General features: G+C 43.1%; 1 non-coding gene and 1 pseudogene across 1 annotated transcript in view; both read left to right on the forward strand.

Moving 5' to 3' along the window:
* Nucleotides 1–9,934: 9,934 nt before the first annotated feature.
* Nucleotides 9,935–10,086, forward strand: LOC142356782 (5.8S ribosomal RNA; annotated as a pseudogene).
* A 1,683-nt stretch (nucleotides 10,087–11,769) lies between these two features.
* LOC142356783 (large subunit ribosomal RNA) overlaps nucleotides 11,770–12,500 on the forward strand; it is a 3,522-nt gene continuing 2,791 nt past the window's right edge. The window contains exon 1 of the ribosomal RNA XR_012761485.1: nucleotides 11,770–12,500. This exon is cut by the window's right edge and continues 2,791 nt beyond it. This is a non-coding gene — a ribosomal RNA (large subunit ribosomal RNA).

The following is a 12,500-nucleotide window of genomic DNA, read 5'->3' on the forward strand; positions in this document are numbered from 1 at the left end:
AGGGGTCTTAGAGAGCCCTCTAGCGGGGCGAATAGAGCTAGATCGAGCCTTGGGAAAGCTAGATCGAGCAGGACTGAAGCTAAACGATAGACCGAGAGGTCTGTCTGGTCCTCCTAGAGAGGCCAAGAGAAAGTACGAGAAGCTAACTAAAGCTTGATCGCGCCTTCAGCAAGCACGATTGAGCAAGACCGGAGCTAACACTAAGACCGAAGTGTCTTAGAGAGCCCTCTGGTGGGGCGAATAGAGCTAGATCGAGCCTTGGGAAAGCTAGATCGAGTAAGATTGAAGCTGAAAGAGTGTCAGAGGAGCAAATGAACCTCCAAAAAGTGAAAATCAAATTTTAGAAAAAACACAAGTTAAATACTGCATGGACAGTATTTCTATGTGTGGGGCATTATTAGGGGGAGGTGTCTTGTCAAAATATGGCTGGACTAAAGACCTCAACCCGGATAGGGTGGAAGGCCCCATGATCGGTCTGTTACTAATCGGTGACCGATAAAGACCTGACCAAGGCCTGTAGTAAGCTTGGTTAGGCATTACAGGAGTTAACACTAAGACCGAGGGGTCTTAGAGAGCCCTCTAGCGGGGCGAATAGAGCTAGATCGAGCCTTGGGAAAGCTAGATCGAGCAGGACTGAAGCTAAGCAAGAGACCGAAAGGTCTGTCTGGTCCTCCTAGAGAGGCCAAGAGAAAGTACGAGAAGCTAACTAAAGCTTGATCAGGCCTTCAGCAAGCACGACCGAGCTGTACCGGAGCTAACACTAAGACCGAGGGGTCTTAGAGAGCCCTCTAGCAGGGCGAATAGATCTAGATCGAGCCTTGGGAAAGCTAGATCGAGCAGGACTGAAGCTAAACGATAGACCGAGAGGTCTGTCTGGTCCTCCTAGAGAGGCCAAGAGAAAGTACGAGAAGCTAACTAAAGCTTGATCGGGCCTTCAGCAAGCACGACCGAGCTGTACCGGAGCTAACACTAAGACCGAGGGGTCTTAGAGAGCCCTCTAGCAGGGCGAATAGAGCTAGATCGAGCCTTGGGAAAGCTAGATCAAGCAGGACTGAAGCTAAACGATAGACCGAGAGGTCTGTCTGGTCCTCCTAGAGAGGCCAAGAGAAAGTACGAGAATCTAACTAAAGCTTGATCGGGCCTTCAGCAAGCACGACCGAGCTGTACCGGAGCTAACACTAAGACCGAGGGGTCTTAGAGAGCCCTCTAGCAGGGCGAATAGAGCTAGATCGAGCCTTGGGAAAGCTAGATCGAGCAGGACTGAAGCTAAACGATAGACCGAGAGGTCTGTCTGGTCCTCCTAGAGAGGCCAAGAGGAAGTACGAGAAGCTAACTAAAGCTTGATCGCGCCTTCAGCAAGCACGATTGAGCAAGACCGGAGCTAACACTAAGACCGAAGTGTCTTAGAGAGCCCTCTAGTGGGGCGAATAGAGCTAGATCGAGCCTTGGGAAAGCTAGATCGAGTAAGATTGAAGCTGAAAGAGTGTCAGAGGAGCAAATGAACCTCCAAAAAGTGAAAATCAAATTTTAGAAAAAAACACAAGTTAAATACTGCATGGACAGTAATTCTATGTGTGGGGCATTATTAGGGAGAGGTGTCTTGTCAAAATATGGCTGGACTAAAGACCTCAACCCGGATAGGGTGGAAGGCCCTATGATTGGTCTGTTACTAATCGGTGACCGATAAAGACCTGACCAAGGCCTGTAGTAAGCTTGGTTAGGCATTACAGAAGATAACACTAAGACCGAGGGGTCTTAGAGAGCCCTCTAGCGGGGCGAATAGAGCTTGATCAAGCCTTGGGCAAGCTAGATCGAGCAGGACTGAAGCTAAACGATAGACCGAGAGGTCTGTCTGGTCCTCCTAGAGAGGCCAAGAGAAAGTACGAGAATCTAACTAAAGCTGGGTCGGGCCTTCAGCAAGCACGACCGAGCAGTACCGGAGCTAACACTAAGACCGAGGGGTCTTAGAGAGCCCTCTAGTGGGGCGAATAGAGCTAGATCGAGCCTTGGGAAAGCTAGATCGAGCAGGACTGAAGCTAAACGATAAACCGAAAGGTCTGACGGGTCCTCATAAGAGGCATGGAGAAAGATCTGATACTAAAGTACCTCTCGGAAGTAATAAAATATGCCTGATGAAGCCGGGTATGATGTTTGTTGTTTGATGGCATTCATCGATTAGGTCTGGTGGATTCCCCATTACTCCGAGTGGTACTAGTAGAGGCTCCTACAGGGGTGAGCAAAGCGAGATCAAGCCTTAGGCAAGCTAGATCGAGCAGAACTGAAGCTGAAAAGCAAAATAAATGACAGGTCTGTCCAAATCAATAAACTTGAAATCCAGTGTGGTCACCACGGGTCACGAGGTGAATTCCTAGCGATTGTCTGCTGAACGTATAGGAAGGCCCGAAACGAACGATAATTTCATTGCACAGTGGAGATACTATACGTTCAGGAGTAGCATACATCGGGTTTGATCTATGATCATGTCTGGTCTCCGAGGATCCACCGGGTTACCAACTGGCACCGCTGTACTGGGTGTAAAACTGGGCCACCTGAAGTCCCGGGTGTAAAACTAGGTGCCTCTGTGCCAAAGTAGCGGCTTGCGTAGTGCATTATGCCTCCGGCTTGCGAAATGGTTATAAGCAATAACAACAGGACGCCGCGGGGTGTTCACTTAAAGGAGTAACGTTCTCTCAAGGGAGGGGATCTAAAAATCTTGATAAAACATTTATTCTATGCAAAATTTGTGCGCAAATTTTGCAAAGTAAAAAGCTGCACTGTAGCAAATTCTATGTGTGTAGCATTATTAGGGAAGTGTTGTTTGATGGCACCTCTCTACTTGATGCACCAAAGAACTACCTTGATGGCTCATGACCGCTGGTAATCTGTCGTCGCTAGTAGTTCGGAACTGAGAACAAATATGTTCGCAAATTACAACAATTATACAGCATATTGCTGAATAAAGCAGAACCGAATAATACTCAGTGACTTTACACCAAGACTGACTAATGTCTGGATTGTATCGTCCTACTCGAGTAAGGCGAAGAAAAGCTAGAAAGATACGCTTTTCACAAAGCAGGCTTAATGCATGCAAACCAAGGAGGAAGGAGTGATGCCCCTCCTTATAATAAGCAGAACCAAATAAAGAACAGACAGCATCATCTGTACAGTGACCAAGAAGAGGTGAAACTTCTGTATGTGAAAAGGCAATTTGAGCGAGATTTATTAGCAGACTAGTATTATGTTGTTTCTAGTAGGCGAAAGCCGAAACATCAACATGTGAAAATCTGATATTAAATCCTCAATCATTTTCCCTAGTATTATACAGCTATGAGTAACCTTAATTGGACACGGCAATTATTGCTGACCGGTGAAACTTTCGCATGGGAAAGACACACACACTTCTTGACAAAGCAATAAGTATTATGCTGTTTCTAGTACGCGAAAGCAGAAACATCAGCATGTGAAAGTTGTGAAGTTGAAGAATTTTTGTGTTGAGTACGATGTTGTTACTAGTAACCATGTCGACAGCTGAGAACTGTTCTCTAACCAATAGAAGGTGAAACTTCTGTATGTGAAAAGGCAATTTGAGCGAGATTTCTTAGCAGACTAGTATTATGTTGTTTCTAGTAGGCGAAAGCCGAAACATCAACATGTGAAAATCTGATATTAAATCCTCAATCATTTTCCCTAGTATTATACAGCTACTAGTAGCCGTAATTGGTCAGGGAAACATTGTTGACCGGTGAAACTTCACATGGGAAAGACACACAAATTACTTGACAAAACAATAAGTATTATGCTGTTTCTAGTATGCGAAAGCAGAAACATCAGCATGTGAAAGTTGTGAAGTTGAAAAGTTTTTGTGTTGAGTACGGTGTTGTTACTAGTAACCATGTCGACAGCTGGAAAGCTGTTCTCTAACCAATAAAAGGTAAAACTTCTGTATCTGAAGAGGCGGCGTGATTGAGATTTTTAACAGACTAGTATTATGTTGTTTCTAGTAGGCGAGAGCCGAAACATCGACATGTGAACATCTGGTTTTTAAATCATGAGTCAATTCTCCCTAGTATGATACAGTTGTTAGCCGGTATTGGTAACAGTAGAACAGAGATTTGGAGGGCAAAACCTGCTCATGGGAAATGCTCACAGAGCGCTATCTACCAGTACACATAGTATTATGCTGTTTCTAGTACGCGCGAGCCGAAACATCAGCATGTGAAATGTGTAATCGTGGGTAACTCTAAGTGTGTAGAGTACTGTGTAGTAACTAGTAGCCATGCCAAAGCATGCATTGAAACTCTTCGTGATTTAAAAAGCTCAAAGCAAGATTGACGAGGCCGCAAGGCTATGTCTTTCTAAATTCGAACAAATCGAAAGATTGTTCAAAGTACAATTAAACTGATTGATCCTGTCAGTTGCCATATGCTTGTCTGAAAGACTAAGCCATGCATGTGCAAGCGAAGCTTGAAAAAGTGGAACCGCGAATGGCTCATTAAATCAGTTACTATCTATTAGTTGATTTGCAAGCTAAATGAATAACTGCGGTAACCCTGCAGCTAATGCATGCTGATTGTCCGACACTGTCGGAGACTTTTACAAGACTACACCGGGTGATTTGCTAAGTACAGACACATCCCGTGATGAGTCCTAGTAACTGAAAGATCCCAGATAGCTTCGGCTTGGGGACGGAACTTCCGAATTTCTGACCTATCAACCTATGATGGTAGTGTAACGGACTACCATGGTTGTGACGGGTAACGGGGAATCAGGGTTCGATTCCGGAGAGGGAGCCTTAGAAACGGCTACCACATCCAAGGAAGGCAGCAGGCACGCAAATTACCCACTCTCCGCACGAGGAGGTAGTAACTAGAAATAATGATATGAACCTTTATGGTTTGTAATCAGAATGGAATGGACTTAAAAGCTCCATTGATGAACGAGTAGAGGGCAAGTCTGGTGCCAGCAGCCGCGGTAATACCAGCCTCTACAAGCGTATGCAATAGTTGCTGCGTTTAAAAAGCTCATAGTTGGATCTGTTTGAGTAGAACGGCAACATGGTCTTCAGTTAAATCTGTTGACTCGTTCCGCTCATCCTTCGCATCGAAGAAATAGTTTGCACTTAAATGTGACGAACTGTGGAAACGGTGTTTTCACCCTGAGAAAATTAGAGTGTTCAAAGCATCCTTTGGGATCGAATAATAAAGCATGGAATAATGGAGAATGACCCGCTACTCGATTGATGCCGGTTGGCTGAGTGCGGTAATGATTGAAAGGAACAGACGGGGGCATTTGTATTGCTACGTTAGAGGTGAAATTCTTGGATCGTGGCAAGACAAACTACTGCGAAAGCATTTGCCAAGAATGTTTTCATTAATCAAGAACGAAAGTCAGAGTATTGAAGAGGATTAGATACCCTCGTAATTCTGACCATAAACTATACCAACCTACAATTTGTCAAAGTCGATCTTGACTTGGCAAGAGATTAACCGGGAAACCAAAGTTTATTGGTTCCGGGGGAAGTATGGTTGCAAAATCGAAACTTAAAGGAATTGACGGAAGGGCACCACCAGGAGTGGAGCCTGCGGCTTAATTTGACTCAACACGGGAAAACTCACCCGGTCCAGACATCTTAAGGATTGACAGATTGAATATCTTTCATGATTATATGGGCGGTGGTGCATGGCCGTTCTTAGTTAGTGGAGTGATCTGTCTGGTTAATTCCGATAACGAACGAGATCTTCTCCATCTAAATAATGAAATTCACTATATGTGAATTCAAACACTTCTTAGAGGAACTATGCGGAATTAAATACCGCAGATGAAGTGAGGCTATAACAGGTCTGTGATGCCCTTAGATGTTCTGGACTGCACGCGCGCTACACTGTGTACTTTTAGATTGAGTACTCAGCCCTTGGTCCGAAATGGACTGGGCAATCAGAGAAAAGTACAGCGCTTCAAGGGGATCGTCTGTTGTAACTTGCAGACGTGAACCAGGAATTCCTGGTACTTATGAGTCAACAACTCATAGGGATTACGTCCCTGCCCTTTGTACACACCGCCCGTCGCTACTACTGATTGGATAGTTAAGCAAGAATTGCAAATTCCTACTGTTGGGACTTCGGTCTCCGGCAACGGGATGAAGCGGATCGAGCTTAATTGTCTAGAGGAAGTAAAAGTCGTAACAAGGTTTCCGTAGGGGAACCTGCGGAAGGATCAGTGATTGATTCCTTCGGGCATGGCTGCTGGTAGAGGCCATGTCTGTAGTGCGCATGACGCTCTGTCGCTAGAGATTGCTTGGCAACCAATCTCGAATTATGTATCGAGCTCAAAAACTACTTGTGTGGATACATAGTTCAGCAGTCATGGCAAGGGACTGCTTAAAGGGAGACTAGTTAGCAAAAGCAGCCTAGCAGAACTGCAGCTATCTAGATCTCAGAAGCTGGGTTATAGAAGCCCAGCTATAGACTTGTGAATGAGAAAGGCCTAAAAAGGTCCACAAGTCGCGTGGTTAGAACCGACACGCAAAAATCCCAGCGAGTGACAGAGCGTTGCGCTGTTCAGTGGGAAAGAGTTGAGCTACTCGGGGCGCCCACTGAACTTGCTCCGAGCCAAAGGCTCGAAAAAACACAGCTTAGCCTCAGATCCTTTACATAGAAGGCTAGCTAAAATAAACTTACCTTGGACGAGGGTAAAGTTTAGTCAGTTCTTAGGGGAGAGTAATCCACAGCTTCTCGCCCTCTGAACATTCTCCCAGATATGTAGGTCTGGGAGAGTCTCCTCCTGTTCTTCGGAATCTGGAGGTAGACAAAGACAGTACGATACGATCTTGCATCGGGATGACTAACCGATAATGATCATAATCTGACAATTTTTCCGGCTTGAGGCACCGGAGTCAGATTAAAGACACATACTGAACTAAAGGCGTATGTGCAAAGCTTGTCGGAGTGTAGAGAGTCAAGCTGAGTTGACTCGTCACGTGGTGATGACAACAGCCATGTGCAAAACACTCACAACTTTATCGTCTATGTGGAAAAGGTTGCTAACAGCGCTCTCTATGAGAGGCCCTCGCATATAACTATACGAGGAAAAGGCGATAGAGTTGTTTGAATGTGGGGCAGGTTCATCGACAAGCTAAGTTGATCACATTCTTGTTGTGGCATCCTACTAGAATTGGTCACGGTCTGCACCAACTCTCCCCAAGTTGGCCAGACTTAAAACTAGAAATAAGGTTTGCAGCTATGTGAACCTAGAAACTGTAAAGGAGTTGAAAGAACTTAAAGGAATTGAAAGAGGCCTTGAGGTATATCCTCTTGGTAAAGACCCACAAAAGCTCACAAAAGTGGCTTCGAAGGGCAAAACTGGTTCATCCAAAACAATTGGAGAGCTTAAAGCAGAACCAATTCGAATGAAACACTATTGGTGAAACTTCATCATGAGAACGTCACAAGCTGATCACGCTCTATGATATGACTAGTATTATGTTGCTTCTAGTAGGCTAAGCGCAAGCCGAAACATCAACATGTGAAAGTCGTAGAATTTTGCAATCAAACTGTGGCTAGTACTGTGATGTTACTAGTAACCTGGTGTTCCGTCATATGGCCAAGAGAGCATTTGAAGGCGAAACTTCTGCATGGGAAAGCTGCATCATGATCAAAATTTTATATCGAGTATTATGTTGACGTTAGTAGGCCTTGGCCGAAAACGCAGCATGTGAAAGGTATAGATAAAAGTTATTGTTGCAGTCAGTACTGTGTAGTTACTAGTAGCTGGATTTAAGCTCAAAATGAGACACTGTTGGTGAAACTTCATCATGAGAATGTCACAAGCTGATCAAGCTCTATGATATGACTAGTATTATGTTGCTTCTAGTAGGCTAAGCGCAAGCCGAAACATCAACATGTGAAAGTCGTAGAATTTTGCGATCAAATTGTGGCTAGTACTGTGATGTTACTAGTAACCTTGTGTTACGTCATATGGCCAAGAGAGCATTTGAAGGCGAAACTTCTGCATGGGGAAGCTGCATCATGAACAAAAGTTTATATCGAGTATTATGTTGACATTAGTAGGCCCTGGCCGAAAGCGCAGCATGTGAAAGGTATAGATAAAAGTTATCGTTGCAGTCAGTACTGTGTAGTTACTAGTAGCTGGATTTAAGCTCGAAATGAGACACTGTTGGTGAAACTTCATCATGAGAACGTCACAAGCTGATCACGCTCCATGATATGACTAGTATTATGTTGCTTCTAGTAGGCTAAGCGCAAGCCGAAACATCAACATGTGAAAGTCGTAGAATTTTGCGATCAAATTGTGGCTAGTACTGTGATGTTACTAGTAACCTTGTGTTACGTCATATGGCCAAGAGAGCATTTGAAGGCGAAACTTCTGCATGGGGAAGCTGCATCATGAACAAAAGTTTATATCGAGTATTATGTTGACGTTAGTAGGCCCTGGCCGAAAGCGCAGCATGTGAAAGGTATAGATAAAAGTTAGCGTTGCAGTCAGTACTGTGTAGTTACTAGTAGCTGGATTTAAGCTCGAAATGAGACACTGTTGGTGAAACTTCATCATGAGAACGTCACAAGCTGATCACGCTCTATGATATGACTAGTATTATGTTGCTTCTAGTAGGCTAAGCGCAAGCCGAAACATCAACATGTGAAAGTCGTAGAATTTTGCAATCAAACTGTGGCTAGTACTGTGATGTTACTAGTAACCTTTTCTTACGTCATATGGCCAAGAGAGCATTTGAAGGCGAAACTTCTGCATGGGGAAGCTGCATCATGAACAAAAGTTTATATCGAGTATTATGTTGACGTTAGTAGGCCCTGGCCGAAAGCGCAGCATGTGAAAGGTATAGATAAAAGTTATCGTTGCAGTCAGTACTGTGTAGTTACTAGTAGCTGGATTTAAGCTCGAAGTGAGACACTGTTGGTGAAACTTCATCATGAGAACGTCACAAGCTGATCACGCTCTATGATATGACTAGTATTATGTTGCTTATAGTAGGCTAAGCGCAAGCCGAAACATCAACATGTGAAAGTCGTAGAATTTTGCGATCAAATTGTGGCTAGTACTGTGATGTTACTAGTAACCTTGTGTTACGTCATATGGCCAAGAGAGCATTTGAAGGCGAAACTTCTGCATGGGGAAGCTGCATCATGAACAAAAGTTTATATCGAGTATTATGTTGACGTTAGTAGGCCCTGGCCGAAAGCGCAGCATGTGAAAGGTATAGATAAAAGTTAGCGTTGCAGTCAGTACTGTGTAGTTACTAGTAGCTGGATTTAAGCTCGAAATGAGACACTGTTGGTGAAACTTCATCATGAGAACGTCACAAGCTGATCACGCTCTATGATATGACTAGTATTATGTTGCTTCTAGTAGGCTAAGCGCAAGCCGAAACATCAACATGTGAAAGTCGTAGAATTTTGCAATCAAACTGTGGCTAGTACTGTGATGTTACTAGTAACCTTTTCTTACGTCATATGGCCAAGAGAGCATTTGAAGGCGAAACTTCTGCATGGGGAAGCTGCATCATGAACAAAAGTTTATATCGAGTATTATGTTGACGTTAGTAGGCCCTGGCCGAAAGCGCAGCATGTGAAAGGTATAGATAAAAGTTATCGTTGCAGTCAGTACTGTGTAGTTACTAGTAGCTGGATTTAAGCTCGAAGTGAGACACTGTTGGTGAAACTTCATCATGAGAACGTCACAAGCTGATCACGCTCTATGATATGACTAGTATTATGTTGCTTATAGTAGGCTAAGCGCAAGCCGAAACATCAACATGTGAAAGTCGTAGAATTTTGCGATCAAACTGTGGCTAGTACTTTGATGATGCTTGTAGCCAACCGAATTGGTTGAAAAGCCCAATAAGTAAGCTAACTTGGGAGAGCTTGTTGGAAACCAAATGCTACTAGATTGGTCCAAATACATCCTTCAACAGGGGATCACTTGGCTCGCTTTACGAAGAGGAGCACAGCTATATGTGTTAATTCGGTATGAATCGCAAGATTTGTTTACCGACCTCTCTAACGCAAAAGGCGGTCTCGGCTTCGGCTGTTGACTGCGTCCGATTCAGGGTTATATAACTCTCGATTGAACACATTGATGTTCTATTGTTGGTGCTTCCAATAAAATTGGAACACTTAAAGCAGAACCGATTCAAATAATAGCATTCTGATCAATGATTGCATTCCTTGATCAAGAACTGCTGGAGTCATTGTGATGGCGAATTTTCTTCATAAGAAAATTGCAAAGAGACGGAACTTAATGAGACTAGTATTATGTTGTTTCTAGTAAGCGGAAGCTGAAACAGCAACATGTGAAAATCAAGTTTTGTTCAATGATCTCGAGGCGATAAGTACTATGAAGCAACTAGTAGCCTAAGCATGACTCAGATTTGAGACAGTCAAAAAGACTGGCGAAACTTCTTCACATGAAAGTTACATAGAGAACTACAAATGTATACAGCGAGTATTATGTTGTTTCTAGTAGGCGAAAGCTGAAACATCAACATGTGAAAGTTGTCTGCAAACTGTAGAACGATATGTGATTAGTACTGTGCTGTTACTAGTAGCCAGTCTGACTGTAGAAGCCAAGACAAAGGGAAACTAATGCATCTGAAAAGGACAAGTTATGGAAAGATATGCACGATAAGTATTATGTTGTTTCTAGTAAGCGGCAGCTGAAACATCAACATGTGAACGTCGTTGTGTACAGTAACCTAGAACTATATAGTCCTTAGTAACGTGCATTTACTAGTACCTGTAATTGGTATTCAGACTCAGGCAGTTTGGAATAGTTTGGCAAAGATGCACCAGAGAAAACTGGGATTTGATACAGAAATTGTTGAATACAAGTATTATGCTGCTTCTAGTAGGTTGAATCCGAAACATCAGCATGTGAAAATTGAAAACATTTCTGGTTCGAATTGTCACAAGTATTTGGTGATCTGAGTAGCCAAACTCACTACAACGCCAATTGAAGGCAAAAATTCTCAACGGGAAAAGCTATTCTCATTGAATGAGCTAACAAGACGAGTATTATGTTGCTTCTAGTAGGCGAAAGCCAAAACATCAACATGTGAAAGTCTTGCTGAACAAATTTAATGTTGTTGAGCTCAGTACCGTGTGAATTAGTAGCCATAATTGGCGAGCGAAAATTGAACTGGCGAAACTTCGTCTTTGGAAAATTGCAGATGCCGAGCACTTATTTTGCAACGAGTATTATGTTGACTGTAGTAAGCGAAAGCCGAAACAGCAACATGTGAAAGCTGTTGAAATTTGTGGTCATTTTGCAATAAGTACAAGGAGTGTAACTAGTAGCCAGGTCAAAATTTGGGATAAGAATGAGCAAAAATTCTGCATGAGAACAGTTGAAATTATGAAACTAAATTACAAAGACTAGTATTATGTTGTTTCGAGTACGCGAAAGCGGAAACATCAACATGTGAACGTTTGTAACGAAGTTTCGTTAATTTTCAGCCTAGTACTGAGCAAGAACGAGTAGCCTCATCTCCAATCCCACGCAAAATGTAGTGAAATATGTGAGTGAACCTTATTCACGGTGAGGGTTTCCCGAGGTCTGTATTGCAGCGAGTATTATGTTGCTTCTAGTAAGCGAAAGCTGAAACAACAACATTTGAAAGTTGGAATTAATGACTGAATGGAAACTTCGACCTGTGTTTGATAGTAGTAGCGAACAAAACTGCTGAATCGGTTTCTGTCTCATATTGGTCAGTGAACCAATTAAGAGACAATCAACTACATAACCTGAATTGGGCGAGAGAACCCCCTTAACTTAAGCATATCAGTAAGGGGAGGAAAAGAAATCAACTGAGAATCCCTTAGTAATGGCGAATGAACAGGGAAAAGCTCATCGGGAAGAGAAATGGCAACATTTCTCGGTGTCCGGTATGGTTTGATGCTAGACTGGTGAATTTGTCCTGATGTCTACTGGAAAGTAGCATCAAAGAAGGTGAAAATCCTGTAAAGGTCATTTTCGATACCAGTCATAATGGCTCATTCCTATGAGTAGAGTTGTTTGAAAGTGCAACTCGAAGCTGGAGATATGTCTCTCCAAAAGCTAATTATAAAGCGAGACCGATAGTAAACAAGTACCGTGAGGGAAAGTTGAAAAGCACTCTGAAGAGAGAGTGAAAAGTACGTGAAACTGTTGAAGGGGAACTGGAGTGAGCGTTACCATACTCAATGCCTTGATATTATATTCTCGGCTACCGAGTAGTGTAGTTGTCGTCTTTTGGCAAATCTTGTTAATGAATCGAGCAGAAGTTTTCCTCGGAATTCTTCTTGTTGATTCTAAACAAAATGAGATAAATTGATCTTGATTGCCTGTCTGACCTCAACTTCCTATTCAATGCTCTCTACAGCCCGTCTTGAAACACGGACCAAGGAGTGTGAGTTGCTTGCAAGTGTTGTCGCTCATTGAAAGCGCACACGCGAAATGAAAGTGAACAGTGTAATTTTTATGAATTGCAC

The sequence above is a fragment of the Convolutriloba macropyga genome, unplaced genomic scaffold, assembly GCF_964194025.1.
Source record: "Convolutriloba macropyga unplaced genomic scaffold, txConMacr16.3 SCAFFOLD_5674, whole genome shotgun sequence".
NCBI lineage: Eukaryota > Metazoa > Xenacoelomorpha > Acoela > Convolutidae > Convolutriloba > Convolutriloba macropyga.